The following is a 22718-nucleotide window of genomic DNA, read 5'->3' as shown; positions in this document are numbered from 1 at the left end:
AGTGAAGACCTTGTCATGAGGAATCTCATAATCCAAGGTGCATAAGGTTTCAGCTCAAACGGAGAAAGTGCAGCATTTGCCAGAGTCCTCATGAAGAAATCGTGATAGTTGATAGGAATGCTATGAATGATGTTGAATAGCAGATTCTTCATGATGCCAACTATTTCCTCATCAGATGAGTCGTGGCCTTTAATGGGACTCATTGTCCTCGTTAGAATGCGATAGACGGTTCTGGGCACATAGAGTAAATCCTTCACGAGGAATTTGGTCCTTGGGGCTTGACTGGGCTTCAAAGGCTTCATTAACACTTGCATGTAATGAGCTATGAGTTCTGGTTCATGATACAGGCAGCGAGCTCCTTCATTGGGTGGACTGATGGGCAGGGCGTGAAGCAATTCAGAGGCCGGTGCCTTATAATGAGTGTTTTCGGTCATCCAGTCCAAGACCCAGATGTTGATATCTTCATGATCACCTCTGATATGCAATGTAGCATAGAACTGAAGAATAAGCTCTTCATTCCAATCAACAATGTCAGAGCAAAAGTTGAGGAGGCCTGCATCATGAAGAACACTGAGCACAGGAGAGAAGCAAGGTAATGATTCCATGTCCACGTGAGGAATATGCTCATGGTAGAAGATTTTGTCTTTGTTGTAAAGCAGTGAAGAATAGAAGTTGGCCTGGCTTGCAGTCCAGAAACGCTTTCTCCTTAGAGGAGCAGAGTCATAAGGATTGTAGTCACTAAAGAACACGTGCTCGCTGAAGAAATCATCAGCCTTGAATTTCTGCTTCTTTGAGAATGGATCCTTTGGCTTAGGGTGAGGAGTGTCAGTCAATTGCATCACAACCTCCGGGATCTCGATCTCAGGTTCCATAGGCTGAGGAATTTCAGGTGCTGCTTCAGTGGCAGCCTGGGACTTCAATTCTTCATTTACATGATCTTCAGCACTAGTGGCTGGAATTTCTTCATGGACAGACAATATGGCATGTGGTTCATCAGATCCCATTTGTACATTGGTTTCTGTGGACTGAGGAATTTGTTGCAATGGTGTGAAGAGTGGAGAGTTGGGGCGCTGACTTTCCCAAAGTTCATCACTTAGAACAGGTGTGGTACAGCCAATGTCCACATCTTCATCTTCAATTTCTTCAACGCCGGTCTCTTCAGCAGTAAACTGAGGCATAGGCGAGGAGATAACTGGTGTTGAAGGGATTGTATCCACTTCAATTTCTTCATCCATCTGCTTTGACGAAGCAGCAGAGGGATTTTCTTCATTGGATTCACTTCGAATCACATATTCTTCATCAAAAGGAACAAGGTCCTTTGATGGCATGGTTGAGATAGGAACAACATCAATGGGGTTTGCAAACGAGCTTGTCGGTGGCTTCATCTTCTTCGGGGTTGAAGAATCTGATGAAGTTGATGCCTTCCTTTTCTTCACTGTTGCATGCTCTACAGCCTTAGTCTTCTTCACATCTGATGCAGATGGAAGGATCGGTATTGGTGTAGGTGCAGGAGGAGCAGAGGAATTGGGTTGAATTTCTTCAGGTACAACTGATGTAGTTGCCCTCACTTCTTCATTCTCTTCAGGCGCACCACTAGTGGATGCCCTGGCAATTTCTTCAGCGGCTGGAATGCAGTCATCAGCCCTGGAACTCACATTTTCTTCAGCAGCCTGATTTTCATCAGCGATGCTGGCATGTTCTTCAGTCGGCTGAGCAGATGCTTCAGCCTGAGGAATTTCCTGTTGTGTTGGGGCTGCAACATTTGAGGTGAAGTTGTCAGCAAGTTTCACAAAACGAACCTTGGCTGCAAGCCAGTCAGCGTGGTATGCTTCAAATTCATCACTGAGTTTCTTGATCTCAGTTTGAATAGTGACAAGTTCTTCAGTTGTCATAGAGACAACGTTTTCCTTCAGAAAGCACTCCTTCTTGTACTGTGCTTTCTTGATCTGCCTGGCCTTCTCAAACTTCCATTTCTCTTCCTGTATGAAGTGAATCAACATATGACTTTGGCCAGGAGTCAGCTTGAAGTCAGGCATGGGAGTGTTGGGATCCTTGTGCCAAACATCAATGTACCCGAGGATCAACTTTGGATCCAAAAGTAGAGGCACACTTGTACCCTTGGCTCTAGCGGCCCTGACTTGCCTGTCTCTGATGATTTTTGCTAGTTCTTCATCATCAGCTTCATCATCATCAGAGGGCACTTGGAAAGCAACTTGTTTCTTGTGAGGACTTGGTTGAGGACCTCGTCCAGCAGTGGTCTTCTTCTTCAGAAGAGAGGGAGCAGCTGAGGAACTTGCAGAGGCTCCTGAGGCAATAGATATGCCTGTGGTCCTTTGGCACGTGGTGAGATGCACATGTGCTGAGGATTTGGTCGGAGCAGCCGAAGATTTTGGAGGAGCAGGAGCAGCGTGAGGAATTGGCCGTGAGGGCTTTGAGGAATCTGGCCGTGAGGGCATAGCTGATGAAGCACTGGGCTTATGAGCAGGCTTCTTTGGCATGGCCTTCTTCGGCTTTACAGAGGCCTCAACAGCAGCAGCGGCAGCAGAGTCTTTATTGAATTTCCTCACTGCACCTTTTGCTTGTTTGGCCAACTTGGCCTGGCGCTTGGCCCATTCGTCGGGATAGTCCTCACCGCGCTTGAGGCTGGTGGGATTAGCTATTTGGCCATGTGCCAACAAAGGTCTTGGGCATGGAGGATTTAGTGCAAATTTCTTCATATATTTGAGAGTGACATATATGTACTCCCTCCACTCTCTTGCCCATCTCCTCTCAATCTTTTGAATGCGCACCTTGCGCTGATTTTTATCTTCCTCAGGGGGTATGCAGTACCCAGCATAGATGTCCTCAGGTATTTCAAAGGCAGTGTTGATTTCAGGCTTCTTTCCTCCTTTCCGTGGCTTCTTACCATCAGCCATTTTCTTCAGTTGAGGATTTTGGACAATTGAATTCTCTGAAGAGGTATGCAACTTTTCTTCGAGGAACGCTGCAAATGAGTTAAGTTGATGAGAACCTAGTGACTCAGCAGCTGACATGAGTACCTGTGAACAGAGTATAGTTGCGAGGAATTTGGAGAGGTCATATGTGTTCTCAGAAGGTTTTTTTATAAAGAACAAGTTTGAGGAATTTGACAAGATGAGTCTTGAAGAATTTCACTAAGCGTTCTTTGTCTTAGGTTCCAGAGATGTCTAGATAAAAAATCCACACATTTGAGGAATCTTGAAGAGAAACATAGCTTAGAGAAACGAATCAAGAACAGAGACTTTTGAGGTGTTTTAGTGTGTGAAGATATGAAGAAAAACACCTTTGAGGATTTTGTAGAAAACATTTGAATCAAAGAGGGCAGTAAAAGTAACTTTTAATTACCCTGGACGAAGAACACGACGAACTGGTATGTGGAGATGTGAAGTTCGTCAGTGCAGATCTTCCACGCCCTAACTTGGCGGAGGAAGACAACTACGGCGGCGGCGGAGTGAAGATTTCCATGGTCAGTGCAAGTACGACGGCGATGAGGTCAAGGCAGTGAAGCTTTTCGTCACCGGCGATGATGATGTAGCGGCAGCGCTAGGGTTTGAGAAGCTCGAGCTGGAGAGAGGTCGAACAGAGTAAAGGAAGTGAGGAAGGGGAAGGGGGTATTTATAGCCACTGTGAAAAACTGTTCGCCCGAAGAATTTCGACGAACGTGCCCCTGACCCTTCTCATTCGCTTGACATGTGTCACCCACGTACTGAGAAGTGGAAATCGTGTGCGATTGTGGGTGAATAGATAAGTATATCGTGGGATGCGGAACGGTTTGAGCGGCAAAGTTTAAAGTTCTGTTCGCAATTTCTTCAGCTGACAAGGACACAATGAAGATTTTGAACGAGTTTCAAATAGAACGCACATGAAGAATTTGTGAACAGATTGGGTTGAGTATAGCATAGAGGGGGAAGGGTCCGATCACATTCACTTAGCAGAAAAACCAACTTGAAGAACTAGCCATAAGTGAATGCTGTAGAGGACATAAACTCATATATATATATATATATATATATAGCCAATGAAGAAAAACGACGGAAACAGTGAAGACAATGCAAAGTTGAAGAATATGAACAACTGAGGAATTTCAACTTTTGGTGGTGGCCTGACCCACCATATAAGAATGATGATTTCAGACACCGCGTACAATTGTCGTAGGGTTCTGAGAATCAAATTGTTCGTTAATTTCTTCATACTTAGAGTGTTATTCTTCATTGATTGAAGAAAAATGTTTCTTCATGTGTTGCACATCTAAGTCATCAATTTTGCATAAGTGTTAGGATGAGTGTCCTTTTCAAAGAACATTCGAAGATTCTAAGATATTTAGCTCACACCGCAACTTGCTAAATCTCTTCTTATCCAAGGGCTTTGTGAAGATATCGGCTAGCTGTTCTTCAGTCTTCACATGCTCAATAGAAATGTCGCCCTTCAACACATGATCACGAAGAAAATGATGACGAATCTGAATGTGCTTTGTCTTCGAGTGCTGAACTAGGTTGTGAGCAATCTTGATGGCACTCTCATTGTCACAGAAGAGAGGCACATTCTTTATGTTGACGCCGTAGTCCTTGAGAGTTTGCTTCATCCATAGCAATTGAGCATAGCAAGAACCAGCGGCAATATACTCAGCTTCAGCAGTAGATAGTGATACACAGTTCTGTTTCTTCGAGGACCAATAGACCAAAGATCGTCTGAGGAAATGACATGTACCAGATGTTGACTTGCAGTCCACACGATCACCAGCATAGATGGAGTCAGAATATCCAATGAGATCAAAAGCCAAGCCCTTGGGGTACCATAATCCAAGTGTTGGTGTGTGAGCTAGATATCGAAGAATATGCTTCACAGCCTTATGGTGTGATTCCTTCGGTGTAGCTTGAAATCAGGCACACATGCAAACACTAAGCATAATATCTAGCCTAGATGCAAGTACAATAAAGAACCAATCACGGAGCGGTATACCTTATGATCGAAGTCGATACCATTTTCATCAGTGCACAGATGGCCATTTGTGGGCATAGGAATTTTGACGCCTTTGCAATCTTGCATGCCGAATTTCCTTAGTACATCCTTGAGGTATTTCTCCTGAGATATGAATATGCCATTGCGTTGTTGACGAATTTGAAGACCTAAGAAGAATTTCAATTCACCCATCATAGACATTTGATATTCTTCACTCATCATATAGGCAAATTCATCACTATAACCTTGGTTAGTACAGCTAAAGATAATATCATCAACATATATTTGGCACACAAACAATTCACCATCATAAGATTTAGTGAAAAGAGTAGGGTCGAGTGAACCGGGTTTGAAGCCTTTCTTCATAAGGAATTCCTTCAAAGTATCATACCACGCCCGTGGGGCCTACTTGAGGCCATAGAGGGCCTTATTGAGTCTAAAGACTTTGTCAGGATGCTTTGGATCTTCAAAGCCTGGCGGTTGAGCAACATATACTTCTTCCTCAAGCTTACCATTAAGGAATGCACTTTTCACATCCATTTGATATAGAGTGATATCATGATGGTTAGCATAAGCAAGTAATATGCGAATAGCCTCAATTCTAGCAACAGGTGCAAAAGTTTCATTGAAATCAACTCCTTCAACATGTGTGTAGCCTTGAGCTACAAGCCATGCCTTATTCCTTACCACAAGGCCATTTTTGTCTTGCTTGTTGCAATAGATCCATTTTGTGCCAATGATATTGTGCTTGCAAGGATCTGGACATTTGACCAGTTCCCAGACGTTGTTGAGCTCGAACTGATGTAATTCTTCTTGCATGGCCTGAATCCACTCAGGCTCCAGAAATGCTTCATCTACTTTAGTGGGCTCTGTGATAGAGACAAAAGCATAGTGCCCACCAAAGTTAGATAAATGTGAAGCTTTTGAGTGTGTGAGAGGACCTGGCGCTTTAATGTCATTGATGATCTTTTCAACTTGCACTTCTTTTGCAACGCGAGGATGAGCTGGTTGTCGTTGAGAAATTTGATCAACATTTTCTTCAGCACCATTTTCTTCATGTTCTGGAATGAATTCTTCAGCAGATTCTTCAGTAGGAATGACATCCTCAGTAGCTTTGAACTTGATAGTTTCCTCAGGTGATGGTTCATATATCACAGAAGGTAGGTGCTCTCTTTGCGAGCCATTAGTCATCGAACCACACATCTACAGTGTCAACAACCTTGTGAAGAACGTTGGTGAAAAGTCTGTAGGTGTGCGAGTCGTTTCCGTAACCAAGCATAAAACCTTCATGTGCTTTCGGTGCAAATTTTGAGTTGTGATGAGGATCTCTAATCCAACATTTAGCACCGAAGACTTTGAAATAACTTACATTGGGTTTCTTATTAGTGAGGAGTTCATAGGCAGTCTTCTTGAAGAATTTGTGAAGATATACTCTGTTGATGATGTGGCACGCAGTATCAATTGCCTCAATCCAGAAACGACGAGGCGTTTTGTATTCATCAAGCATAGTGCGAGCCATCTCAGCAAGAGTCCTGTTTTTGCGCTCCACGACGTCATTCTGCTGAGGAGTATAAGGAGCAGATAACTCATGAGTAATACCAAGTTCATCAAGATAGTCATCAAAACCAGAATTCTTGAATCAGTTCCATTGTCACTTCTGATGTGCTTGATCTTCACACCAAAGTTGGTTGAAGCCCTCGAGGAAAATCGTTTGAAGACTTCCTGCACTTCATGTTTGTAAGTAACAATGTGTACCCATGTGTATCGAGAGTAATCATCAACAATAACAAAGCCATATTGAGATGCCTCATTTGAGACTGCAGAATAATGGTTAGGACCGAAGAGATCCATGTGAAGCAATTCGAATGGACGAGTGGTGGTCATGATAGTCTTCGCTGGATGCTTAGCCTTTGTCATCTTCCCAGCTTCACAGGCTCCGCATAAGTGATCCTTGAGGAATTTGACATTCTCGATGCCAATGACATGCTTCTTCTTCGCAAGTGTGTACAAATTCCTCATGCCTGCATGACCAAGTCATCGATGCCAGAGCCAGCCTTCTGAAGCTTTTGCAAGTAGACACACGGCTGGTTGCGGTCCTGTAGAGAAATCAACAATATACATGTCTCCTCTCCTAAAGCCTTCGAAGACTTTGGAATTGTCAGCTTCCATAACCACAACACAACGGTACTTGCCAAAGACAACAACCATATTAAGATCGCAAAGCATTAAGACAGACATGAGGTTGTATCCTAAGGACTCGACAAGCATGACTTTGTCCATGTGTCGATCCTTTGTGATCGCAACCTTACCTAGACCCAATACCTGACTTTTGCCTTTGTCAGCAAAGATGATATGCTTCAGATGCGATGGTGATAAGGGAGCATCCATCAATAGATTCTTGTCACCAGTCATGTGATTTGTACATCCACTACCAAGGACCCACTCAGTGGCTTTGGGTTGATCATCCTGCAGATGATTTAGTGCAACTTATGAACTCATATACTTCATCAGTGAAGAATATGTCATCAATTCATCAGATCAATTTCATCAAACAATAGAATATATAAAGCAGTATGAGGATGTGAGAAATGAAAGTTCATTTCTTCATGATTAGCCTGCGTCCTTTCAGGCATACTCAGGTCTCCAGCGAATTCTTCAGATGATTACGTACGTCTGGAGACCTGACCCTGCAGAAGAGATTAGTTCTTTTTCTTCACCGCCCACATCTAAAGGGGTGGCAAAGAGTTCATCACTCTGCGAGCTCCATACGAGAAAGGTGGCATAGAAGCCAGTCCATTTCGTTTCACATAAGAGGGGTTAGGATAAGCATATGAATAAGCAGAGAAATTCTTCGAGGACTTATGAACATAATGATTAGAAGAATAATGCTCATATTCATAGCCCTTAGCTCTTCCCTGCGAAACAGAGTTGTTAGCACGGTGATATTCATATGAGGACTTTAATCCATTTGAGGAATTTGGTCCATATGAAGAATTTGATCTGGGGTTCCTTTTCTTCACAGGTGGTGTCCTGAGGACATTCACCTGAAGACTTTGAAGACACCTTTTGGGGACCCAGACTTTCTTCATAGGAGGACTGTTCCTGTAGTTAGTGCCAACATATCTAGCAAATATTTCACCATTCTGATTTTTGAACAATTTATAGTTGGAGTCAAATGACTCATCATCAGAACAAGGAGATTCACATGCAAAGCCAGATAAGTTATATGGATCAACTGGTGGGTCAAATTTGAACTGCAAAACATGGCGACTCCCACCTCCCACCCCACCTCCCATGGCGACTCCCACCTCCCATCCACGTCCCACCTCCTTTCCCTCTAGATCTTCCATGGTGAGTACTGATCCACTTGTGATCAATGGCTAGTCTCATCCATTGGGATTTTGCCCCGGGACTTAAGGTGGAGTAGAAGGTACGTGGAAAGTTTAGATCTACGGTGCATTTTGAAAGTTCTTCCGGAACCAAGGAATTCTTCTTGGTTATCTCTTTCTCTTTGGCCTCCTTCCCTCTTTTTGTAGAGGCTGTTGGAGTGATTTTACAATGTTGTATTGGAGGTTTGGCCAAAGGTTTCAACGTCAAACAATTGGGTGATCGATCCTTTAGGTTCTCTGTGGCTTCTAATCGTGTTGGACATTTCATCTATGGTTTGAAGGATCATGTATGGCCAAATTTTGTGTGTCATTTCCATTTGTTTAAAGCAACAGTGGATTATGCTTGGAATGGATCTGAGTGGCATCTTGACGAGGTAATTCTGGAGGTTTCTGCCCGATCACCTATGGCTATCAGAAGTCCTTTAGGGTTTTTATGTAAAAATGCACAAGGAGATACTTCATATAGAACAGAATTGGCCAAATTCAATCTTGTGCCTCCGGATTTCAGCAGGGCGTCTATATGTGATCAGGATTTGGATACCCATAATATGCGACGATCTCAATCTTCTAATGAAGCACTCATTCCGGGAGGCTCCTCAGATAAACTAGTTTTTGGGAAACTCCATGTATGTTTCAATTGGGACAATCTTCAGATTATTGGTAAATGTTTCTCTGGACGCCATTTTATGACTTTATCTTGGGATCTAATCGCAACTGAAAAGCTTGAGGAAATTCTTGATTTAAGGCAAGCTGGTTATTCCAATGATACTATTCAATCGGTACTTGACATCTCTTCTCTACCTACTAAGGAATTTATATTCAACAAGCTTCATATTTGTTTGATATGTGGGAAACATGGTCATTTAGCCAAGCAGTGTGATGATGTGAATTTACCCAATAAGCAGCCCCCTATAGAAAAAGTTGAGACACCACACATGCGAAATTTAGCTTGGTGCACAAAATGCAGGACCATGGGTCATGTTTCTCACACGTGCTCTATTGATAATCGATGTTGAAAAATTTGTGGTGTGAGAGGGCACGTCCATTGGAATTTCTTGTCACGTGCAAGTTCATTCAAACGTGTTGCTTGGAGAAGGAAAGACCGGATTGTGGGGAAGTACAGTAGCTCTCCGATATTTGTTAAGGAAAAAAAGATTTGGCGCAGAAAATCAGGGAATCCGGCCCAACAAAAAAGGGATAAGAGGCAAATTTGGGTTGTCAAGCGAAAGGGGAGGGAGAGGGCAGATTCTTCGGTTAGTCTTACCGAAAATACCCCGGACGTTTCGCCTCCTTACCAACCTATCAACAACTTCCAGACTCCCGAGGCCACGGTTTCTGCTCTATTTCGCCCGTCACCTTGCGCCCCTGTGTCCTCATCATCCCCTCTCCTCGAACTCTCCTCCACCAAAAACCTTGAATCTCCTATGGCGAACCTGCCAGTGCTACCCTACCAGTTTGTGCCGGGGGAGATGGACATCCAGCATGGTCCGGAAGGAAAATTACAGCGCAACATGGTCATTGTGGACGATCCGCCGCTGGATCACTCGCAGCATGCGCTTGTGATGGTGGTGCCGCCTCCTAGAGATCTGCAACGAGAAGCTGTTCTTGCTGAGGTTCATCGAGTTCTTCGAGATGATCATGGCGCGCCTACTGTTGAGGGTGAGATCTATCCTTTCTGCGTGGGTTTAATCCGTTTCAATGACAATCTTGTTAGAGATACGATGATTAGTAGAGGGGAGCAGCCTCTAGATGAGCATTCAAACTTTTATCTGTTGCGCCATGATGAGGGGCCAAATATGCGTACACCTGTCATTGAAAGAGATGCGTGGGTCATGTTGCTCGGCTTTCCCCTGAACTATCAAACAGAGCACTACATCATTAAGGCAGTGTCATGTTTTGGGAGGTGTATGTATTGGCACAGACCTGGACACCGTAAGTCGCGCGTGTTAGTTCGTGTTCTGATTAATGAGCTTGCTCAAGTGCCTTTCAGCCTTGTGGTTAAGAGATTTACGGACATCAGTGGGCTAGGCACATCTTGGACGGTCCCTATGTATGTGCTCAATGGCAGGAATCCTAGCCAGGGACTTGTGGGGATTGAGGAAGCACCGCCGCCTTTGGGTGCTTCACCCCATCCTGAACATCTCCCGTTTTTAACTGCTATGCAATAGCAGCAGCATGAAGCACAAGTCTGGCAGCTCCAGAATGCGGCCAATGCATGGGGGGCTGCTCCACAACCCCCTCCGCCGCAACAGGGCTGGGGTGAATGGCCAGTGCTTCCACCAGTTCCACCTGTGTATCAAGGATTTAGCTACAGAAGTTACACTAGTTATGTGGGGCCCTCTATGATGGATGGGATTCAAACTGCTGATTCTGGTTTTGACGATGGGTTGCGCCTTTGGAATGAACATGTGGCAATGATTGAAGATGTGGCAGACCATTTTGTTCAAGGTAGCCCTACTGGTGCTCTTTCTTTTCAGAAGGTGAATGCTCATCAAGTGGTTGTAGAAGTTCCAGGTGAAGAGGAGAACTGGCTTTCTTTCATGATCTGCTTTTACAGTACTGTGTTCACCCCTCGACTTTGCTGGGTCCCTAAGGAAGAAAATGAGACTAAGGTTTGGTTTAAATTTGCTGAGGGTTCACAGAATACTCTGGTGGATTGTGGGTACGGCATGCTTCTCTTACTTCCCATTTTCACCTTTTGCGCCGGGCACAAATGTTATATGTTTTCCTCAAGAGGCTTGGTCCATCTGCTGTGCCTTTGTTGCTGATCAAATGCATAGAGCTTGTCAACTGATTGGTACTGACCCCATGGCTGTGGAAGAAAAATGTGAAGAGTTTAGCTACCCTCTCGTTGAGTCACAAACTGAGATGATGGATATGGATGGGACTACGAACAAGAGAAAGCGCAGAATGACTACACCTCTCGACATTTCTGAAGTCAGACGCAGTGTACGCGCTACTAGATATCAAGGCTTTAAGCCGCCCTCTCTGGCAGACAATAAGCGCAAACCCTCCCACGTCAAACCGAGGAGGAATCCAGATATGTTGGAGATGCAGCATGGCAAGAACACTAATGAAACTTCGGCCTCTACTCAGGTCCCTCCCCCCACTACCATTGAAACTCTGCAATATTTGGGGACAACTCAATGTGCCATTCCACAGGCAGAGCTCACCAAGGAGAAGCTTCTGGAGCCTCTCAAAGGATTGGAGAAGGACGAGGCCTAAGCCTTTTTATTTCACTATCTGTTCTCCTAAGTTGTGCAATTTCTTAGAAGTCTCATGAACTTATTTATCTGCTTTCCCTAGCGTGTGCAAAACCTAAATGGCTCCTGTTATGTGGAATATTTTGTGCTGAAATATTCGTGGTCTAAATGCTAGTTCCAAATGCGATGCACTTCGTAATAAGATTGATGAGTCCGACTGCTCGATTGTATGCCTACAGGAAACTAAGAAGCCGGACTTTGATCATTCTTTTATTAGGAAGTGCTACCCAAGACGTTTTGATAAGTTTGAGTTTATCCCGTCTGATGGCGCCTCAGGTGGCTTAGTTATTATATGGTGTAGCAGCCAATTTTTGGGCCAAATAATTCATCAATTTTCATTTGCAATAACTATCAAAATGACCTCAGTTCAAACAAATGAAAGCTAGTTCCTCTCTAACATCTATGGGCCGTTCGATGGTCCTGAGAGGGTTCTGTTCACTGATTGGATGGACAGTTTAAATATTGAACCGGAAGATCTATGGCTTTTCATGGGTGATTTCAACTTCATGCGCTCTCTGGAAAACAGAAACCTACTAGGTGGAAATGTGGATGATGTGATTAAGTTTAATGAGATTATCAGTCATCTTGGTTTGCTGGAAATTCCAATTAAGGGAAGGAGGTACACTTGGAGTAACATGCAAGAAACTCCATTACTCGAGCAATTAGACTGGTTTTTTCCCTCTCCTGAATGGATTTTGAAATTCCCCAATACAAATGCAAAACCTCTTGCCCGTCCAATCACAGATCATGTGCCTTGTATTCTATCTGTTGAAACTTTGATCCCAAGATCTAAACTTTTCAGATTTGAGAATTTTTGGCCCTCTCACCCTGGTTTCTTGGAGGTGGTGAAATCCTCATGGAATGCTCCCATAAAGGCTTCCTCCAGTGCCACAAGAATATCTGCAAAATTAAAGAGGTTGAGGTATGCCTTAAAAATGGAGCAAATCGATCTCGAAGCTAAAATTGTTAATTGAAAGCTGTAATAGAATTTTGCTCCAAATAGAAAACCTTGAGGATCTGAGACAGCTATATATCCCTGAAGCTAATTTTAGAAAAATTCTTAAAGCACATCTTCTACGGTTACTTAAATATCAAAGTGCGTACTAGAAAAAACACTGCACGTTTCGGTGGGCTGTCCAAGGTGAAGAAAATACTAAATATTTTCAAGCACGTGCAACAGAAAGACTACAGAGAAATGCCATCACCAATCTGGTATTGCCTGATGGACGCTTGATAGAAATCATGATGAAAAAGCAGCAGCGTTTTACGATTGCTTCAAGAAGAGAATGGGAGTGTCATCTCAGCCTGTCTATGATTTTGAGCTTGCAGACTTAATCCAAAAGTGTCAGGGTTTGGAAGAACTTTCAATACCATTTGCGAAAGAAGAAATTGACAATGTGATCAAAATCATTCCGACTGATCGTGCACCAGGGCCGGACGGTTTCAATGGGCTATTTCTTAAAGTATGTTGGGATATAATAAAAGAAGATTTATACACTCTTTGTGAGGACTTTTGGCAAGGGACAATAAATTTGCAATGTTTGAAAACGTCATTAATCACACTAATACTGAAGAAGCTATCGCCCGAGTCTGTCAATAATTACAGACCAATCTCCTTGTTAAACTATGTGCTCAAAGTTATAACAAAGATTCTCTCCGAAAGACTTCAACGCTGGATTTTAAAGGTAGTTCACCGCAATCAGTATGGTTTCATTAAAACTAGGACAATTCAAGATTGCCTCGGTTGGGCCTTCAAGTATTTGCACCAATGCAAACAGTCAGACAAGGAAATTGTAATTTTAAAACTGGATTTCGAGAAGGCGTTTGACACGGTGGAACATTCTTTCATTCTGAAAATGTTGGAATGCAAGTATTTTGATGACAGGTGGTGTATGTGGATTAAGATGTTGCTGCAGTCTGGAACCTCATCAATTCTTATGAATGGCATACCTGGTACAGAATTCTAGTGTAAGCGGGGGGTAAGACAGGGGGACCCAATTTCCCCCCTACTATTTGTGCTAGCGGCAGATTTATTGCAGTCTTTAATTAACAAAGCCTGGATGGATGGTCTGATTTCATTACCAATTAACCAACCTGCTTCGGAAGACTATCCAGTCATACAGTATGCCGGCGATACACTAATCATTCTTCCAGCAAGTCAACAAGAGCTGCAGACAATTAAAGGCATTCTAGATTCTTATGCCCGGGCAACTGGTCTTAAAATTAATTATGCTAAGTCTCAATTAATGCCAATCAATGTAAATGCTCAAAAAACTTTGGATCTGGCCAATACTCTTGGATGTCAAGTTGGGGCGATGTCGTTCACCTACCTAGGTTTGCCTCTGGGCACAACAAGACCCACTGTTAGTGAGTTAATGCCTTTGGTCGACAGAATTGAGAGAAGGTTGACTGGAACCGCTATTTGGTTATCCTACGGGGAGAGAGTGCAACTGATTAATTCCGCGCTTTCGTTGCTATTGTCCTTTGCTGTGTGTGTTCTCAAACTACCACTCAAGTTGATTGAAATCTTCGACAGATCAAGGAGGCACTGTCTATGGAGAAAAGAAGTGGATAGGGATGCTAAAACCCACTCCTTGGCTGCCTGGGAAATTGTTTGTCGCCCAAAGAAAAAAGGGGGTCTTGGAATCTTAAACCTACAAATCCAAAACAATGCCCTACTGCTCAAGTACTTACATAAATTCATTCATAAGCAGGATGTCCCTTGGGTAATGTTAGTTTGGAATGCCCACTATGACGATACGCCCCCCACGCGAAGCCACCCTGTGGCTCCTTTTGGTGGCGTGATGTTTTCTCTTTGATGGATATTTACCGTGGTATTACCTCATGTATACCGGCCGCGGGGGACATGATTCTTCTTTGGAAAGATGTTTGGATAAACGAAAGACCCCTGATGGACTCCCATGATCATCTTTTTTCTTTTGCTAACGATGAAGACATCTCGTTGGCATAGTACTACAACAACAATGATCACGTGGACAACTTTATGCTCCCTCTGTCAATGGAAGCCAGAACCGAACTGGATAATCTGCAAGAGATCATGGAGGGAATAAACCTGGAAGCTATGGGGACTGATGAGTGGATTCTTTGCTGGGGTGATGCTGATTTTAAACCGAAAAAGTTTTACAAGTACATGTTCAGGAATATATTGGCTCCCCAATGCATCACCTCCATTTGGAATACGAAATGTATCATGAGACATAAAGTGTTTGCATGGTTGATATTAAATGACAGGGTCAATACAAGAGATCTGCTGCTGAGAAGACACTTTAATATTGGAGAAGATCATAAATGCCCAATGTGCAACATGGGAGTTGTAGAAACAAATGCACATCTATTTTATGAGTGTTCTTTTGCCACCAAGTGCTGGGATGTCGTGGGCATTGAGTGGGAAAACAATCCAGACATACAACACAGGTATGAGAGAGCTAGAGAGAGGTGGCGAGGACCTTTGTTCAAAGAGATAACTATATTAACCTCCTGGAATATTTGGAAGCAACGCAATAGAGAGATCTTTGATGGAGAGGTAGCCACGCATGCTGAGTGGCTGAGGAAGCTCAAGGAAGATTTTGTGATCCTGGGCTATAGGATCAACCCTCAAAGTTTAACTTTTTTGGAATTATTTGCAAGCTCTTTGTCTCTGTGACACCTGGTTTTCATAGGCTAGTTTCACACCTTCTGAATTCTTGTTAAAGCCATGTAAATCAAGAACTATCTGTAATGTTAACCAATGGTTAACATCTTAAAGTAATAAAGAAAAATACAACAGTAGGAGGCTCTCTTGCTGTTTTCACTGGTAAAAAAAAGATGGATCAACTGGAGGTCCCTTTGCAGCAATCCATGAGGTTTTGGAGTACTTCTCAGGCTTCCAATATGTACCATCAGCATTGAGTTTCCTCTCAAAGGCAATACCCTCTTTCCTAGGGTTCCTGTTGAGGATATGCTTTTTAAGCACATCACAAAGAGTCTGATGCCCTTTGAGATTTTTGTACATGCCTGTCATGTACAATTCCTTCAGCCCTGCATTGTCAGTGATAATAGCAATGTCCTCAGATGAGGAACTGGTGATAGCAGAGGCATGTGAAGAATTTGAAACATTAGCAGCATTTGAACATTCAGGTGAAGAATTAGCAGATTCACGTTCAATGCACTTCAAGCATGGAGGAACATATTCTTCCTGAGAAGCGCTGATTTGTTGAGCAAGTAATGAATCGCCCTCCTTTTGAAGATCGTCATAACTCACTATTAGCTTTTCAAGATCTTGCTTTCTTTGAAGAAATTCATATAAAAGCTTCTCATGATCAGATAAGAGAGTGTTATGATGACCTTGAAGGTTGTCAAACCTAGACTGAAGTCTCTGAAGATTTTCAGTCAAGGTTTTAGTGCGATCCATTTCTTCACCCAACATATCATCACTTTTGTCTAGCATGTTTTGAACCTTTTCAAAAGCCTTTTGTCGTTTTACAGCAATCTTAGCAAGTTTGGAGTATCTAGGTTTGAGGTTTTCATCAGATTCATTCTCACTTGATTCAGAGGAGGGGTATTGAGTACCTTGGCACCTTTTACCATGAAACAATAGGTGGGAGCGTAGTCATCATTGTTTCCATCAGCCATGTTGGTGAAGCCATTTTCTTCAGATTTGAAGATGGACTTGCTGATGAAAGCAGTAGCGAGAGCCAGGCTCGCCACACCAGACTCAGACTCCTCAGATGCCTCCTCTTCCTCATGTTCCTCAAATTCAGCCTCAGAGTCCATTTCCTTGCCAATGAACGCCCGAGCCTTCTTGGAGTTGTTCTTCTTGTAAGATGAAGACTTCAAGGATTTTGATGATGGAGATTTTGAGGATTTCTTCTTCTTCTTCGCATCATCAAAACTGTAATATTTGTATTTCTTCTTCTTTGATTCCTTTTCCCACTGAGGACAATCTTGAATGTAGTGACCAGGTTTCTTGCATTTGTGACAAAGCCTCTTCTTGTAGTCACTGGATGAGGAATCATTGCTCCTTGAGGATTTTCCAAAGCGACCACGTCTTGAGAACTTCTGAAATTTCTTCACGATCAGTGCTAGCTCATGGCTCAGTTCTTCAGGATCACCAAGACTGCTACCAGAATCTTCATCTTCAGATTAAGACACTGCCTTGGCCTTCAGGGCACGTGTTCTGCCATAGCTCGAACCATAGAGATCTCTCTTTTCAGCAAGCTGGAACTCATGAGTATTTAGCCTCTCGAGGATATCAGCGGGATCAAATGACTTGTAATCAGCACATTCTTGTATCATCAATGCCAGAGTATCAAATGAGGAATCAAGCGATCTCAGCAATTTCTTCACCACCTCATGGTCGATGATGCCAGTGGCACCAAGTGCTTGAAGCTCATTTGAGATGTCAGTGAGGCGATCGAAGGTTTGTTGAACATTTTCATTGCCGAGTCTTTTGAAGCGGTTGAAGAGATTGCGAAGAACATCAACTTGAGAGTCACGCTGTATTGAGACTCCTTCATTGACCTTGGACAGCCTGTCCCAGATAAGCTTGGCTGTCTCCAAAGCACTCACTCTGCCATACTGTCCTTTGCTCAGATGGCCACATATGATATTCTTCGCTTGAGAGTCGAGTTGCTTGAATCTCTTCACATCAGCAGCATTGATGGTGGGAGTGACAGAGGGAACACCATTCTCCACAACATACCAGAGATCGTTATCAATTGCCTCAAGATGCATGCACATCTTATTCTTCCAGTAGGGGTAGTACGTCCCATCGAAGGTAGGACACCCAGCAGAAACCTTGATCATACCTGCGGTCGACATAACTAAACCCCAGGCGGTTAAACCAAAATCACACAGAACAAGGGAGTACCTCGCTCTGATACCAATTGAAAGTGTGTTATATCGACTAGAGGGGGGTGAATAGGCGATTTTTATGAATTCTTCACTGAGGAATTTGCAGGTGAGGAAATTCCTTAGCGAAGAATTACTAGCAGCGAAGTAAGTACTCAAAAGTAAACATAACAGAACACAAGCATAGTCATCATGATGAAATGAAGACAAGCACAAAGTATAGGAAGTGTAAGCACATGATAACACAGGATGAAGACAAATAGACTAAAGAAATTGAACTGAGGAATTTGAAAAAATCTTCAGTCAAAGTCTTCAAACATAGATATGAACAAGCACTCAACACAGTTATGAGGAAATGAAAGAGTTGAGGAAATAGAACCAGTGAGCTTGGTGAAGACAATGATTTGGTAGACCAGTGCCAACTGCTGTCTCGGTTGTACATCTGGTTGGAGCGGCTAGGTATTTAAACTTGAGGACACACAGTCCCGGACACACAGTCCTCACCGTATTCTCCTTGAGCTAAGGTCACACAGACCTCGCCCAATCACGTGTGGTAAGTCTTCAGGTAACTTCCGAACCTTCACAAACTTGGTCACTCGGCGATCCACAATTCCGGATGCTCTAGACCTTGATGCCTAACCGTCTGGAAGAAGCAGAGTCTTCAAAGGTAACAAGCGTCGGATCCACGCAGGATCAATCTCTTCAGTGATGCTCAATCACTTGGGGTTTGTAGGTGTTTGGGTTTGGGTTTTCCTCACTTGATGATTTTTGCTCAAAGTCCTCGAAGGATGGGATGCTCTCAAATGACAAGTGTCAGTTTCTCTCACAGCAGCCAACCAGCTAGTGGATGTAGGGGGCGGCTATTTATAGCCTAGGGAGCAGCCCGACATGATAAGACATAAATGCCCTTCAATAGTATGACTGTTAGGTGGGTAGATATTTTGGGACAGCTGGCGCATAGCACAACAATGGTCGGAATTTTGAGTATCAAAATCCTCAGGGCTATCATGTTCCTCACTATGTAGGCAATCTGCACTGGCGAATTCCTAACTCCTCAGTCAGAACAAACTCCTCAGAGATCAGAAGAACTTCGTCTCTGTCACTGAAGAATATGACTGAACTGTATGAGATTTCAATGGCTTCACTCGAAGGGATTGGTAGGTGTAGGATTTTGAGTTGAGCATCACATGGAAAATTTTCCCTAGTATTTCCTCGACCCCCTTTAACAGTACGGTGTTTCCTAAGACTCAAGAAAGAGAAAATGAAACTATAAAAACAAGAGTCTTCATGCTTCATGTTCCTCGAATGAATACCAAGTCTTCAGGATTGCACCAATTTCTTCACTTTCAAAGTCTTCAGAAGGTCTTCAGAAGTCCAAAGTCTTTAGTCGAAGAACTTCATTTTTAGGGGTAGACTTTCTCTGTAAATATCAAACTCCTCATAGACTTATAGACCTGTGTACACTCAAAAACACATTAGTCCCTTAACCTATAAGTATTCAATACACCAAAATCACTAAGGGGCACTAGATGCACTTACAGTTGCTCCCGACATCAAGCGGCTACAGCCATGTGCCACGCGATAGGCTGAATGGCGGGGACGACTGATGAGTAACACGAAGGAGGCAGACAAACAGAGCCGGGTCGGGCACCGTATGCCACAGGAGAGGCGAGTGGGCGGGGGGCGATGTGACACCCACGATGCGGCTATATCTCCCATGTGTCGGAGCACGACTTAGAGGCATAACCTCATAGTAGGCATGTCGCAAGAGGGGTAATCTTTACACATCCCATGTACTGAATAAGAAAGGGATAAAGAGTTGGCTTACAATCGCCACTTCACACAATACATAAATATAGCATTACATCATCCAGAATACAATCAAGGTCCGACTACGGAACCAAATAAAGAAAGACAACCCCCAATTGCATAGATCCCGGATCGCCCCAACTGGGCTCCTCTACTGATCGAAAGGAAACGAAACAACACAACGAACACGATCTTCATCGAGCTCCCATCTGAGTTGGGTTGCGTCACCAGCACTGGCATCGTCGGCACCTGCAACTGGTTTTGGAAGTAATCTGTGAGTCACGGGGACTCAACAATGTCACACCCTCGCGATCAAGACTATTTAATCTTATGGGTAGGAAAAGGTAGTGAGGTGGAGTTGCAGCAAGCACTAGCATATATGGTGGCTAACATGCGCAAATGAGAGCGAGAAGAGAAGCAAAGCACGGTCGTGAACTAGAAGTGATCAAGAAGTGATCCTGAAACTACTTACATTCAAACATAACTCCAAAGCCGTGTTCACTTCCCGGACTCCGCCGGAAAGAGACCATCATGGCTACACACGCGGTTGATTCATTTTAATTAAGCTAAGTGTCAAGTTCTCTACAACTGGATATTAACAAATTCCCATCTGCCCATAACCGCGGGCACGACTTTAAAAAGTTCAAAACCCTGCAGGGGTGTCCCAACTTAGCCCATCACAAGCTCTCACGGTCAACGGAGGATATTCCTTCTCCCAGGACGACCCGATCAGACTCGGAATCCCGGTTACAAGACATTTCGACAATGGTAAAACAAGACCAGCAAAGCCGCCCGAATGTACCGACAAATCCCGATAGGAGCTGCACATATCTCGTTCTCAGGGCACACCGGATTGTCCAAGATTCTGGTAGGCTAACCCAGAGTTGCCCCTGGTGGTCACCGGCTACTGACAGGTTGGACCAATACTCAGAGGAGCACTGGCCCGGGGGTTTAAAATAAAGATGACCCTTGAGTCTGCAGAACCCAAGGGAAAAAGGCTTAGGTGGCAAATGGTAAAACCAAGGTTGGGCCTTGCTGGAGGAGTTTTATTCAAAGCGAACTGTCAAGGGGTTCCCATTATAACCCAACCGCATAAGGAACGCAAAATCAAGGAACATAACACTGGTATGACGGAAACTAGGGCGGCAAGAGTGGAACAAAACACCAGGCATAAGGCCAAGCCTTCCACCCTTTACCAAGTATATAGATGCATTAAAGTAAACAAGATATGATAGTAATGATATCCCAACAATAAACTTGTTCCAACAAGGAACAAACTCCATCTTCACCTGCAACTAGCAACGCTATAAGAGGGGCTGAGCAAAGCGGTAACATAGCCAAACAATGGGTTGCTAGGAAAGGTGGGTTAGAGGCTTGCCATGGCAATATGGGAGGCATGATAAAGCATGCGGTAGGTATCGTGGCATAGCAATAGAGCGAGCAACTAGCAAGCAAAGATAGAAGTGATTTCGAGGGTATGGTCATCTTGCCTGCAAAGGTCTCCGAGTTGACGAAAGCTTGATCCTCGTAAGCGTACTCAACGGGTTCCTCGATCATGTACTCGTCTCCCAGCTCTACCCAAGGCAAGAACACAAGCAAAGGAAACAACAATCAAACACGGTGCAATGCGCAAGCAACATGATGCAAAACATGGCATGATATGCGAGATGTGATATGCAATGCATATGCGTGCTCCAAAAGGAAAAGATTGAACCAGGACTCAACTTGGCAAAACAAGTGTGCCGCTGGAAAGATGAGTTGATTTCGGTCGAAATCGATATAAAGATCACCGGAATCGGATGCACGATTTGCAAATGGCAAGCAAAACAAGAATGGCACAATTCTGTGATTAACAGCACGATGCCATCTAGAATGCAATGAGAAACTAAGCTACTGCACTCTAACATAGCAACAAAACACATGGCAGTGATCTACTCAAGATGCTTGACAAACGATGAACACTGATCTACGGCTAAATCACACAAGAGCAGGTTCAAACAAGCATGGCAAAAGTGCAAAAGATAACAGCATCACAGACTTAGTGAAAATACTAACATGCCAGGAATTAACATCAGGAAGCAATGTTTAGAGCAAGATAACAACATGCTACAGGAACATATCATGGCAAAACAAGGCATGGCATGAATCTACTCAAAGCATATAACAAAAGTCCCTTACTGACGATAGGCCAAAAAGGACCAGAAGATATGATGGCACCCATGTAAACATAGCAAGTTTCGTTAACAGATTCAGACTTAGCAGAAAACTGGACATGGCAAAAACAGAGTTATGAACGCATGTTTGCGAGCTCGATGCACTCAACACAAGGCATTGCATGACAAACTAAGCATACTACCAGTAATAAGACATGTTCATGAAGCTAACCGTGGCAAGCACAATCTCATGGCATGCATGGATCAACTACAACAATCTTGGAAAAATTGATTAACACGTAAACAATCCGCCAGGAACATTTTATTGAAAAAGTAGAGCAAGATTGAGTCATGCTAGGGCACTCCATAAATGCAAACATGGACATGGATGGATAGAGTATAAACATATGTCAAAATCATCCTTAGTGAACATACTCAAAAGAAGCATGGATCTCTCTGTAGCAACATGAACACATGGCATTAAAATAACAGTAGGGAAATGACTTAGTGAAATTCTAAGTCCCTGAAATCAGCAATATCACGAGAGCTACTTTGCATGCATGTGCTAGTCACCACACTGATCACAAAAATACATGGCATACACCCCTGTAAAGATGGCATGGCATAGCCCAAAACACATGTAGAGCTCATGCTCATATGCAACACACAATAATCATGACGAAAATGACAAATGCTCATAATCTGATAAGAATCAGCACCTAACATTTTATAGCACTCTTGCATCAACTATTTGGGCATCAAGATAGACTCAAACAAGCATGGCACAATGGAACAAAATGAAGAGGACATCCTGATGAACATTTTGATATATCATGCATGCAAAACGAAGCAACAAGCACAAATTTATGGTATGATGAACAGAGGCATAAAATATTGCAGAAAAGGACTTAGTCAAAACAACCTCTCGGAAACCGGATGGAGTGGTACAGGATGGAGAGATCCAGGATGAGGGGCGCCGTTTGGTTCGGTGAATGGGTGGATCAGGTCCACTTTCTCTGGATCCGACCGGAGAAAAACTCCGGCGAGCTCGAGGCCGGCGGGAGCTCCGGCGGAGGCCGGCGACGAGGCGGACGCAAGGGGCCTCCGGCGAAGAACGGCAGTGGCGAGGCGGGCGCCGAGCGGCGAAGGACGGCGAGGCGGCGGTGGTCGGGCTCGCGGTGGCCGGAGTTGCTCCATGGTGGTGCAGGCGGCGAGCGCGGGCGACTGCTCGCGGCGCACGACGGCGGGCGGCGGCGCTAGGGCTCCGCGGCGGGCTC

General features: G+C 43.9%; 1 pseudogene; it reads right to left on the bottom strand.

Moving 5' to 3' along the window:
- Positions 1 to 12452: 12452 nt before the first annotated feature.
- LOC119333717 overlaps positions 12453 to 22718 on the bottom strand; it is a 20511-nt pseudogene continuing 10245 nt past the window's right edge.

Source organism: Triticum dicoccoides, chromosome 7A (assembly GCF_002162155.2).
Source record: "Triticum dicoccoides isolate Atlit2015 ecotype Zavitan chromosome 7A, WEW_v2.0, whole genome shotgun sequence".
Taxonomy (NCBI): Eukaryota; Viridiplantae; Streptophyta; class Magnoliopsida; order Poales; family Poaceae; genus Triticum; species Triticum dicoccoides.
This window is presented reverse-complemented; position numbering and strand designations above follow the sequence as displayed.